Here is a 14,018-nt window from a genome sequence, read left to right as displayed (position 1 = left end):
TGAAGGTGAAGTTATCATTAAAGATGACAACAAAAAAGCAAGATGATATTTTGCAATGATTAAAAGAATTGTTTAGATTTTCAACAGTTACTTGATCGTCTTTGAGTGTCGTTGGCATAATTGATTAATTAGCTAATTCATATTTGATCTGATTCGCTGGTTTTCTTCTGTACATACCTATATTAAGCAAGCTATTGATAGAAGAAGTAATCTTCCTATTGAGTTAGTGCCAGAAGCGTAAGCAAACCGAGATACATTGGACAGAGAACAGAAGAGCACAGGAACAGGCCCATTGACCCATAATGTTGTGCTGATCGAATTAAATTAGTAATCAAAAGTGCAATGAATTGCAAAGAGAATCTGTCAATTCCAGAGCAGCTGAAGTCAGGTTAGAACCCAAGTCCCTGGAGCTGTGAGACAGTGGTTCTACGATCAGCACCACGGTTGTTTAAACTGAGAATATTCGCTTTCTAAAAATGGAAAAGAAAAGTTGGAGACATTCAGTAGATCAGGCAGTATTAGCAGAACTAATGAAGGGACCCAGGCTTAAAACTGTGTGTTTCAAATATTTTCTACTATTACACTATCAGCAGTTTTCTTATTTTTCTGCTTCGTATGTGCCTAATCTTAAATTTTATTTATAAACAAATGCTATATACGAGGCATGATTGATAAGTTTGTGGCCTAAGCTAGAAGGAGTCAATTTCAGAAAACCTAGCACATTTATTTTTCAACATAGTCCCCTCCTACATTTGCACACTTAGTCCAGCGGTCGTGGAACATACGGATCTTGGACCTCCAGAAAATGTCCACAGCAGGGGTGATTGATAAGTTCGTGGCCTAAGGCAGAAGGAGATGAGTTATACAGCTCTTGTTACATGCACATGCAGTTCAACTCTTTGCATGATTATACAGAAAGTTTGAAGTTAATAACTCGTCTCCTTCTACCTTAGTCCACGAACTTATCAAACACCCCAATGAGTTATTAACTTCAAACTTTCTGTATAATCACTGAAAGAGTTGAACTGCATATGCATGTAACAAGAGCTATATAACTCATCTCCTTCTACCTTAGGCCACGAACTTGTCAATCATCCCCGCTGTGGACACTTTCTGGAGGTCCAAGATCCGTATGCTCCACGACCGCTGGACTAAGTGTGTAAATGTAGGAGGGGACTATGTTGAAAAATAAATGTGTTAGGTTTTCTAAAATTGACTCCTTCTACCTTAGGCCACGAACTTATCAATCACCCCTCGTAGAAAGACAGATTGATGGGATCTTCTTTGTGGCATCTGCTCTCTGGTAGTGTCTGACCCCTCCTGATTTTGCATTCAACTTCACTCCTTGTTATTTATCAACCTTTGCCACGCACTCTCGGCTAACAACCACTTAATTCTATTCAAATTCTCCTACTCTCCCCTCTCTCACAGACCATGCCCTCTATTCTCTCTGCCCTCTCCCTCTTTCTCTTCAACATAAAAACTTACCCCTAATTTTTCTCAGTTTTGTTAAAAGCTTATCCACCTGAAAAAAAAACTATACTTATCTATCCACAGCCTGGCCTACGGCATTTTACTGCGGATTTCCAGTAACTGCCGATATATTCCAACAAGAACTGCCCAGATGGGAGCATTACTGCATAAATAGAGAGTGGAAGTGGTTATTTCTGTCAAAAATAGAAAGGTAGATCTGCAATATGTTCTGACTAAAGATGTCCTTGTAAAAAATAAAATGACTTTAAATATGACTGCCAGCTAATCAAAGAACTCTGTATCCAGCTACCATCAGGGAGAATCCAATGACCTTGCACAGGGGTGACCACTATCTGTTTTTGGAATGACCTTCTATCTCTGATATCTCCCATCACTCTTGTCTAACTATTTGAAAAGCTTTTGCTGCATTAGGACGAAATTTGAAGAAATGAAATAATTTTAGCTCTGAACGCCCTGAGCTGCAAGACAGAAAACAGGAGAAGAATGTTCAGAAATTATTTCAGAATGACGCTGCATGTATTAATTTCTATAAGTTCATGGATGAGATTTGGAAAAGCCCAGCCTTTATTGCATGTACCCACCCAGCTTCTAGAACTACCGAAGTTCTTAGAACATAGAAAGTGGCACAATATGAACCCTTCAGCTCTCCATGTTGTATCAACCAATATAACCTTGTTCATGATAAGTGCTAACCCTTCCCTCCTACATAATCCTCAATTTTTCTTACATCAAATGCCAATGATAAAGATTCTTAAATATCCCTATTGCATCACCCTCTACCACCACCTCCAGCAGTGTGTTCCAGGCACACACAACTCTTTATGTAAAAAAATAACTGCGACAACTTCTTTAAATTTTCCTCCACTCACCTTAAACAGATGTCCTGAAGAAGAACAGATGACCTAACAAAGGGTCTCGGCCTGAAACACTAGCTGTTTATTCATTTACATAGATACTGCCTGACCTGCTGAGTTCCTCCAACATTTTGATCGCTCTGTTACATTATCGGAGAGGGGAGAGCCTACCGCTGTGCCCAGAGAATGTTGCCCAGGTTTTCTGTGTTTTGATCGACTTGGACTGCAGACTTTTTTCGGTCTTACAGTTTTTTTTGTATTCTGTGTGTTTTACCTGATCTTTCTTATGTTTATTTTGTGTGGGGTAGGGGTTGATGTGCCTGTTCCATTTTGTTCATTTTTTTGTGTGGGAGGAAGGACTTGGGAGTTGATGTGCCTGCTCCGTTTTTGTTCACTTTTTTGCATGGGGAAGGTATTGGTCATTGTCAGGTAAAAGGTACTGGCTGTAAATTCTATCTATGCCTCTCATCCTCTCATCCTTCTTCACTCCAAAAATGAAAAGACCTAACACACTCAGTTTTTCCTCACAGGACACATCCATCTCGAAGGTACTCCTGCAGGGCTGATGGGAAGAGTATTCCAGGACACAAGGATGATGAAAGAACAGTGAGATTTTTTTCAAAGTCGGAATGTTGAACCTTTGGGTAGTGGTGTTCCTATGTCTCTGAAGCCATTGTGCTTGGATGTTTAGGTCATGGCTTGGGAGGTGATATTGAAACCAAGTGCTGTCCAATAACTGCAGCACATTGTGTAGGTGGCTCATATTACAGCCGTGGTACTCTTTTGATGACTGGAATGCACGCCTAAGTTGACGAATGAGATGCTAGTCAAGCAGTTACTTTGTCCTTTGGATGATGACAAGGTTCTTGAATTTTGTGGGAGTTGCAGCCATCTAAATAAGTGAAGAGTATAACACCATATGGCTGATAGAAGATGGGAGGGCCTTGCGATGAGGAGAGATGCTTACAGGAAAACATAGGAGGCCCATCCTCTGATCTAGCCACAAAGTTTATGTGACTGAACTGGATGAATTTCTGTTCGTTGTTGCCCCTACCCATCCAGGATGTTGATGGAGGATCTTGGCAGAGGCAATGCTATTGAATGTGGTTAGAGTCTCTTTCTGCAAATGGTTATTGACTGGCACTTTTGTAGAATCACTGTTACCTGCCACCTTTTAGCCTGGGCCTGAAGGTTATCTAGGTCTTGCTGAAAGCAGTAGTGTTGAAGAGTTGTAACCGGAACTGTATGTTTTGCAATCACCAGCAACATCCGACCTTCTGACTCTGTAGAATCAGGAATGCCATTGATGAAGTGGCTGAAATGACTGGGCCTAGGACCCAGCCATGAGGAGCTCCTGTAGTGATATTCTGGGGCCGGGATAATTGACCTACAGCAAACACAGTCATAATCTTACCAGGTTAATGGTTAAGCCATTGACTTAATCTTACCAGGTCTCACCGACACCATCATTTATTGCATTGCGCTGCTGCCGCAATATTTACAAATCTCAAGATATATGCTGGTGATATTAAACCCGATTCTGATTGTGATTCAGCTTTTTGGTCCAAGTTTAGACGAGGGAAATGAAGGCTCTGGTGAAACTCAAGCTGATGTTGAGCACTATTAATGATACCTTCCTTCATTTTCTGGATAACATATTAGTATAGAAGTCCTTAATTATACCTCTGTATGAGCACAGCTTGAATGTCAGTACTGCCATTTTAGAAGAAAAATTTAATTTAAGCGCGGATAAATGAAAGGAAATTGTTTGTTGCCTAATTCACATTCCTGACATCTAATTTTGATTATTTTAAAATTGGCAGTTACCTCAGACATAAGTTCAAGTGTAAACCAACTGGGAATCAAATTGGGCTGCAATCCAAGTAAAACTGCTCTCTACTTTGTTTTTTTTTAAACTTTCCATTATATCCACTTTATGTCCATTAATAAGGCATATGGGGAAACACTCCCCTGGATTATTAACACTTAACTATTCCTGTATTGAGAAAGAAACAAGAGCTGTTCAAAGATAAACCAAGCTGAACAGGATTTTTAGTGCATGCTTACAAGGCCATTTCTGTTCTGCACAAGGGTCTGTAACATAATTTTTTTTTACTGCAGGACCTGTGGAGTGCTGCAAGCATTTTCTATTTTCTTTCAGACTTCCAACATCAGCAAATTTTTCTGAATTTTCAGAAACCATATCTATGCATGTAATTCATATCTAACAACTGGGCTGTCTTTTTTATATCATGACTGAATTATGCCAAGCATCACAGGTAAACAGGTGAGATTCACAATATATATAATAACTGCTTCTCATTGCATATTCTATTTGTAACATTAACCTGATATTGAATCACAATTTCAGTTGCAAGAATTAAATGGAGCATTCTTTTCAAATGCAAACTATATTGTGCAGACTCTTTCTAGTTGTGTCACAATAAGCTTTCCAGTTAGTCTACTTCATGAAGAAGATAAGATTATAATCTTTGACTGTGTCTGTCTACTCCAGTACACCATGAATCACAATGATTGTGATTTGATGTTGCTGCTGCTAGATCTCGGGCCTCAGCTTTACAATAACCTACCAAATATGTCTGAGGAGCCGTGCGGCAAGAGAGGTGTAACTCAAGTTCAGCAGCACAATATTCTACAAAATTACTTTGTTTTAGTTGCAAAATATTCTAAATATATTAAGCAGCTATCTTAGTAAATATAATTTTAGTTAAACTGCCTGATTTAGTTGTCCTCTATTTGCTACGAATATGAGCTTTGAACATACCTCTGGAAGAAGGTATGGTGAAGGTATACCATCATGAAGAATGGTATTTCACAATACTGTATGCCTCTCAAGATGTTAGTTGTAACACCTTTTCAAATGGAGTAGTGTTGAAATGTAGGAAATATGATGGCGTACCTCACAAACGGCAATAGAATCATGTTTCAGTTATGAATTGGATTAACATTGGTCTGCTCTATAAATAGTGCTGTGGTATCTTCAATATACACCTGGGAGATGTCATAGGGCCTGACTTTACTGTCTCATCTAAGAACAGCACTTGCAACAGGGCAGCATTCACGCAATAAGGCTTTGAAATACAAAACAAGTTCTGGAGTGGGACTTGGAGGGAAATTTCTACCTGCATAAGAGTTTGTTTAAACCCAATTGATTTCAATTTTCAACATCCTGTTGGTAAATTGCAATGAAATGCCTCTGACGAGTTGCATTGTATTGTGACGCTCTAGGGGCGGTGTGGTTGACAACCCAGCCTTGCATTTCTAATGACCAGCACTGTTTATAGTTCTTGTGTTAAAATGCTGTCAATGGAATTATGGTGGGAAGTTTCAGTTCACTTATTGTTACATCTTGGCTTGGGTTATACCGTTATTTGCTTGTGTACCTGTGGTCACCCTAACTGTAACGGGGGTGTGCGATGATCACCTCCCCCATCGGTATGAAACTGAGCTGTTCTCTCTCCGGGTCATGGTACCTGGTCGGTTTTGTGTTTAGCACAATAAAAACTGTTGTTGAGTTAAAGAACTTCCTCGTCTGTCATTATGGACCAAATGCTCGCCACAGTATAGTAAAAAGTCGATTATCCTGAAACAAATCTAATTCAGACCAAACCAGTGGCAAGTATTTTACATTGACATAGTAGTTCAGCTTATTTTTCAATAAACCTATAGTTTTTTTAAAGAATTAATTTCTAGCCATTTGCTATCATAGTTAATTGGATTAGCATTTCATATCACCTATTCAATAATCATTGTTCAACTACCAGTGACTGTTCCTTGCAATTCCCACCTGTGGGTGAATAAATGTTCTGTGAAATTAGCCACTGAGAGCCTTGGTTTCACTCTTTTTCACCGCTTACAGGATCATCAATTGTAATCTGATTCCAAAAATCCCCCCATCTTTCTATCTGCAAGTTAACTTCTGGAACTGCAAGTCGTTACATTTTTGATTTACTTGCGTAGAAGATGATGTTTAACAAGATCAGTTGGAGTGTAGTTGAAAGCCATTCACTGCATGTGTACATTGTAATAGGTATTGTAACACTACATTGATACATTACATACAAAACATAACCTTTTCAAATTGATTTAATTGTGCTATAAAATGAAAAGTTAAAATGTTTGTAAACAAGTTAACTTTATGAGTTTACAGCATACATTTAGACCACCGAAATGGTCTATTTAGCCAAATAATGTAACGCTGTAACAAACACACCCTCCTGTCCTCTTTCATCCCACATCATTGCATATCCTTTCATTCTTTTTTGCTCATTTGATCTCCCCTATTATACGTCCATGTGCAACACATACAAGGCTGGTTTTGGTAGAATTTAAATACAGCCTGCCTCATGCCACAGAATCAGTGAAGATTTACAGCAGAGGCTAAAAAATATGAGTCGTCTTCTTCATGTTGGTCTACAAAGAGAACTCCAGCCTAATGCAAAGAACACAAAATGCTACAAGAACTCAGCAGGCTGGGCAGCACAAGTCTAATCCCACTTTAGAGCATTAAATCCACAATCCTACAGTTACAGATATTTTATTCACATCCAATTCCTATTTAAGTATGTTTATTTATTTGCACTCTCGTGCCATTAACCTATTATTATGTACGCCTTTGACATGTGGAAGGAAACCCACGTGGTCATGGAGAGAATGTGCAAACACCTTATAAACAGCAGTGGAATTCAGCTGTAATAATGTTACGCTAACTGCTACGGTACTGTGCCAACAAAAAATTTGTTGGTTTCTGTCACCTTTACTGAAAGTTTGTTCTGGACCCTTAATGGCTAGAAAGCTTTTTCTTCATCTCCTAATTAATCCTTCCAGTAATTACTTCAAATCCTTACTTCTTGTCTTTTGATCCCTTTCTTCCTTTGTACTTAATCTGGGCCGTCATAATTTAATACATCTCAAGTCTTCCTTTTGTTCGAAAGAGAACAAATCTGGTTTGTTTAATCTTTTCTCATCATTGTTTCAGTCTGGGCAACATCCTTTTCCCAAGGCCGTAATGAATGATAAACAAAAAAACTAACATACAGTTTGAATAACATACAGACAGTAGTTCTGATCAGGAGGTGAAAGCTGGATTTTCTGTTGTTGGATATTGTTATTGACTGGCCCTTGTGTGGCATTAATGCTACTTATAGCATTACAGGACACTACAGCACAGAAACAGGCCTTTCAGCCCATCAAGACCATGCTGAACCATTAATCCGCCTGGTCCCATCCACCTTCACCCAGACTATATCCCTTCAAACCCCTATTATACTTCCAGCTATCAGCCGAGCCCTCAGTATGGTCTAGGTCTTGCTGCATTTCAGTATAGACTGTTTCATTTCCTGAGAGTTGTGAACGTTGTGTGATTTTCAGTGAAAATGTTGGCTGCATTTGGCTGCTTTCAAAGGGCCCTCCAATGGCTGGACATAGTAAAAGAGGAATTATTGAGGGTTTTATCGTCTTTGAAAGCAGATAAATTGTCAGACCCTGCACCATTCCTGTACCAGAGAGGCTTGAAAAATAGTGGTCAAGGCTTCTTCCAATAGCCCGGGGAGGATACATTGCACCTGGTGCTGAAAACTTACTCTTTTATATTTCCTCTCGTATTGTTTATCCCATCTAGTGGTTCACACCTATTCGTCTACAGCTGCAGTGACATTATCTGCTTTGTGCAGTAAAATGCAAAACAAAAATAAAAACCTTACTCACATCTTCCCTTGCACCTGTTTCTTATCAACTAAAACCCAGCAGCATATCTCACCCTTATTCAACCATTCACCAACAATGACTGAAATTCACTCTAATTTTTTATAACCTGGCCTTCAATGTCATTATCCCCGCCCCCTCCCCCACCTGAGTCCTCTACCAGTGCCTACAACCTGCTTGTTTCCTCTCTACCCATTGCACAAAGTGGAGAATAGAACTCCGGTCATTTTAAACACACAAGGCCAATTCTACTGTGATGGCACCTTGAGCTTTTGCAAGTGCTGGATGTTTAACTTGTCTTGAATTCAATGAGCAGGTATTAGGTCAATATGTTTTGCATGAATAATACTCTAATGAAACCAACAAGCATTCATTTCACAGCATTGTAAAGAAAATGTAACTGTTAGAGTCTCTCAGCATTTTAGTATAAATAAATGGCAGTTAAGCAAGTCAGAAACAAGAACATTGATATATTGGTTTATACACAAGGTTCCAATATGTTTCGTTTCCCCAGACTATTGACTCTCTGGGATCTTTGTACTTTCTAAGTTTTGGTCTCCTATAGAACCCTGAGACTAATGGTCACATTTCCAGAATCTCAGAACCTAAGATGTGAAATTTGTAGCCTAAACCTTTCGGCATCTCTGCCTTTCCAGGTTAAAAATGCTCCTTAACCAAGCTTTTAGTTAATATGTCCATGTGGACTTTGTGTGAAGCTTTGTATGCTCACTATCTTTTGAAGGTCTTTGGGATATTTTACCTAAAAATAGAAAATAGAAATAGAAATGTAAATAGAAACTGTTCAAAGTCTAGAGCAGAATTAATTGAAGTCACAGCATAATGTTTCCATGTGCAGTCTACAGTTGAAACACAAATCAAAAATCAGCCCCGATGAAAGATCTTGTCCCTAAACATCCACTGTATATTTTTCTCCATAGATGCTGCCTGACCTGCTGAGTTCCTCCAGCATTTTGGGTGTGTTTATTTATTTATTTGTGTATTTAGGGATACAGGAACAGGCCATTTGGGCGCAAAGAGCTGTACCACCCAGCAACCCACCTATATTTGTGAGGTGATGGCCTCCGTCGGTCAAGGTTGACTATTGATGTTGCATCCTAGCTGTCTAGATACACAAGCCTGGGCACTATGACATGGAGAACAAGATGTTGCCCACGTAGCAAGCTCCCTCTCTCCACGTGTCTGATGAACCCAAAGGAACAACAGAGACTGACACAATTCGAACTCAATGTAGGACTGCCTTAAGGATTCCAGCTCCAGGATTCTCCGCTTGGGCTTACTCCCGAAGCCACCAGACAGCAGAGGCTTGAGATCAGACTTTTTCTTCTCCTAGATGAGCTGGCAATCATGACAAATGAGCCAATGAGCCCTATCTGCCCAAAGTGACTGCTTTTCAGGCACCAGTAACCTACCCTTGCCCCTTCTCCTGTTAGCAGAAACAGTTCCGCCAGGCTTAGTAGCTAAGCCACACGTAAAGGCCAGGAGCTGGACTTGGTTGTTGGAGGCAATTTGAGGCACAGACCATTGAGAACATTTAATAGGTAGTGGGAGTGGGTGTATGTCCCCATTACCAACCAACTATATGTAACACTAGCCTGACCACAAGACAACTTACAATGACCAGTTAACCTTTGGACTGTGGGAGGAAACCAGAGCACCTGGAGGAACCCATGTACTCACAGAAAGAACATACAAACTTCGCACAGAGGATCCCGTAATTGAACTACAAATGCCGGAATGCCCCAAACTGTAATAGTGGTGCCAAAATGCTACCCTACTATGGCGCTCTTGATCCAAGTCTCATTCTTTGTTGTAAAGGTAAACTATTCCATCGTTATCTTCTGCACTTGAATATACTTTGAGATCTTTTAAATTATTGAATATTAGTATGAAAGGATCATTGATAAAACAATGTAAGTGTGAAGTGGTTCATTTTGGTAGGTCAAATATGAAGGCAGAATATAGTATTAATGGTAAGACTCTTGGCAGTGTGGAGGATCAGAGGGATCTTGGGGTCCGAGTTCATAGGACTCTCAAAGCTGCTGCTCAGGTTGACTCTATGGTTAAGAAGGCATACGATGCATTGGCCTTCATCAATCATATGATTGAGTTTAGGAGCTGAGAGGTAATGTTGCAGCTATATAGGACCCTAGTCAGACCCCACTTGGAGTACTGTGCTCAGTTCTGGTCATCTCAGTACAGGAAGGATGTGGAAACCATAGAAAGGGTGCAGAGGAGATTGACAAGGATGTTGCCTGGATTGGGGAGCGTGCATTATGAGAATAGGTTGAGTGAACTTGGCTTTTTCTCCTTGGAGCGATGGAGGATGAGAGGTGACCTGATAGAGGTGTACAAAATGATGAGAGGCATCGATCATGTGGGTAGACAGAGCTTTTTTCTCAGGGCTGAAATGGTTGCCACAAGAGGACACAGGTTTAAGGTGCTGGGGAGTAGGTACAGAGGAGATGTGTGGGGATGTAAGGAGATGTAAAAGTTTTTTACGCAGAGAGTGGTGAGTGTGTGGAGTGGGCTGCCAGCAATGGTGGTGGAGGCAGATACAATAGGGTCTTTTAAGAGATTTTTGGGTAGGTACATGGAGCTTACAAAAATAGAGGGCTATGGGTAAGCCTAGTAACTTCTGAGGTAGGGACATTTTTGGTACAACTTTGTGGGCCGAAGGGCCTGTATTGTGCTGTAGATTTTCTATGTTTCTTTGTTTTCTAATGTACAATGTAATGTAGAAATGAGACTACAAGAGATTAGTCTGCAAACTTTGTAATCCGTTTTTTCAGAATTTTGAAAAATCAATTTATTTGGAAACATATCTATTCTTGATGCCAGGTTCAGAAAGCAATAGCAAATAAAACAATAACTTCAAGCATAAATATTTCCTTCTGCTAAAGTAGCATATGCTTGAAGCCATAAGATCATATGGCCTTAAGATATAAGGAGCAGAGTTAGGCCATTTGGCCCATTGAGTCTGTTCCAGCATTTCATCATACATGATCTAATTTTCCTTTCAGCTCCAATCTCATGCCTTCTTCCCCTATCTCTTCATGCCCTGCCAATCACAAATCTATCACCCCTGCCTTAAATATGCATGAAGACTTGGCCTCTACATCTGCCACAGCTTTTTGACTTAGTGTTAGTTCCTGCTGCTGACCAAGACTGATGTTGTTATACTTCACTGCATTTAATTCAGTTTTTGAGTTTTTAATGATTCTGGGATTTAATGGCTCTGGGCCTGTATTCAGAAGAATGAGGGTGACTTCATTGAAACCTAGCAAATGGCATTAGAGTAGATGCGGAGAGGATGTTTCCTATGGTGGGAGAATCTAAGACCATAGGACACAGCCTCAGAATAGAGGCGCATGAACACAAAGCGTCTGCCAAAATTTCAAACAAAATCTTCATGACAAATAGTTTTATTTAAAATATTAAATCAATAATGATCTCAAATGTACGTGTTTTGCTTTTAATACACCAGGGTGTACAGTACAACCATCTGTGCATTAGGGAAGTTTTGACTGTTGTTATCCTGAGATCCTAATTAAATGTTCATCATCACCTAATCCTTTATTCATAGGTGTGAATGCAAAATCTATCACATTATAGCTATTTTTCATTCCTTGTCTCCACATACCTTTTTTCCTGCATGATATGTTGATCCTCTCTTACAGTTTATTAATAGGCAAAGCAGAGTGTCTACTGTTCCCTTCACTCTCTACATTAATTTATAAATTCATCAACATAAGTAATTTGTTCATAAGGGAACACTGAGAACGCACAGGTACCTCATGCTAATGTGTAAAATGCAGCTGCGGTCCTCTCTAAAGAGGCCATTCCCACTTGAGGTACATTACAGGAGTAACTCATAAAATGCCAAGTCTTCTCATTTGATGTGAAGTATCCTGAACAGTGAGATTTCTAAAGTTGCCTGAGCTCACTGCCATGTTTTGTAACTCCAGAAGCCAGCTGAAAGAAAAACTCAAGAGCTTGGGTCTACTCACTTTTCTTTTAGTGAGTTGCTCACATATGATGTGGTGGCATAATGATGAACTCTTAATCATACAGTATATTTACAACATTACTCAAATATTAAATACACTACACTCTTCCCTGCTTAGCTATAAACTCCAACTCAATATAGAGTGCACTTCAACTATATACATAGTATACTATATTAAGCAACTACTATATACAGTAGACATCCACACTTGTGATAAATTATCCCATTCAGACCTAAAAATTTAATCGCTGTAGAAGATTACTTACACTTGTGGGATAATGTTGATCTACTTTCAGTACTGGGTTAATGGTGACCTTAAAATCACCACAGATCCAGGCAGAACAATCCTTCTTGGCTACCGGATCACAGGCTCCACTCAACCTTGGAAAGAATTCCTTCAGCGAACTAACTCAATGGCTACTTTATCACAAATGGTATATGGAAGCAGACAGGCTTTGTAAAACTTGGGTGCAGCATTTTCATTTAACACTATTTTACTCTTGATATGTTTGAGTTTTCCAATGCCGTCCTTGAACACCGCTGTGGCATCATCCAGTACCTTTCTGAATTTGTTTTCAGTTGACTCTGTCGCTGGTGATATTGCATGTAAAAGGTGGCTGGATCTTCAATCAAGTTGTAGTTGTCTCAGACAATCAAGTTCCCACAATGCTGGCCTTACTGTTTTTACAACATAAAAGCCCAATGTGGCTTGTTGATTGTTGTATTTCACTGTTACAAATGTCATTCCTGCAGGAGTTACCTTTTCTTCAGTACAAGTTCTTAGTTGGATATCTGCAGGCTTCAGTTCAGTGTCTTTGAAATCTGTTCAAATTCATTTTGCAGAATGACTGAAATAGACAAGCCAATATCCAATTCCATTTTAATTAATTTGCCATTCACTTCTGGTGTAAGCCATATTGCTTGTCCCAGTTTAGCTTTCAGACTGCAAATCTCAAGGCTACCCAATCCTATGTCACTGTCATCATTATTGAACTTTTCATCAACAGCATGAAACTAAGTACTCTTTTTGAAGCTGCAACTTGACTTTTTTATCTTTTTGTCTTCCCTATGCAGCCCATTCATTTTTGTCTGCCTGACCTCTTTGTATGAGTCCTACTTTGTTACATTTTCTGCAAGTTTTACCTTTAAACCTGCACTGGTCTGGTACATGTGAGCCCCCTGCTACAATGGTAACATCATTTGTTTGTTCAGGCAAGTTTCTGTATAGATGTTGCGATTTTGTTCATGCTCACTTTCATTTTTGACTGCAACCCGATTGCATCTCTGGATGCTGTTTCCATTGATACAGTGGTTTCAAATGCACTTTTAAATTTGAGTTATACTTCAGTGAGGAGCCTTTTCTGAATGTTTTTTTGTAAGATTCCATCTCTCAGTGCATCATGAAGCCCATCACTGAACTAACAATGCTCGGACATTTTTCTTCAATCCAGCTATTTTACTGTCTCTCTCTTCTTCTGAATAAGTATGTGCTGCACCTTTTTTAAAAACTGGAATGTCTTTCTCTCACCTTCAGAAGGAAACAAAAATGTGCTGTGCTTTAACAGGTAGATAGTTCTCTCGGGATCATTTTAAAATTTCCTTGTCACCACTGTTATGTTTTGTAACTCCAGAAAATAATTGAAAGAGAAAGGAGCCAGGTATACGTGCCTACTTACTTTTTTTTTAGTGAGGCACTCACATATGATGTAATAGCGTAATGATGTATGCTATTCTCAGACATCTTACATATAACCCATAATAAATTATGTAAATAAACAAAAGAATATATTTACAGTATTACTTAAATATTATAGAAATACTGAATACACAACACTCACAAAAAAAATAGGGCAAACATTCCAAAGTCACAATGCAGAAGGAATGTTCCCCATTATCCTTACAGAATTTCCAACTTCCAG

The sequence above is a fragment of the Hemitrygon akajei genome, chromosome 30, assembly GCF_048418815.1.
Source record: "Hemitrygon akajei chromosome 30, sHemAka1.3, whole genome shotgun sequence".
Taxonomy (NCBI): domain Eukaryota; kingdom Metazoa; phylum Chordata; class Chondrichthyes; order Myliobatiformes; family Dasyatidae; genus Hemitrygon; species Hemitrygon akajei.
This window is presented reverse-complemented; position numbering follows the sequence as displayed.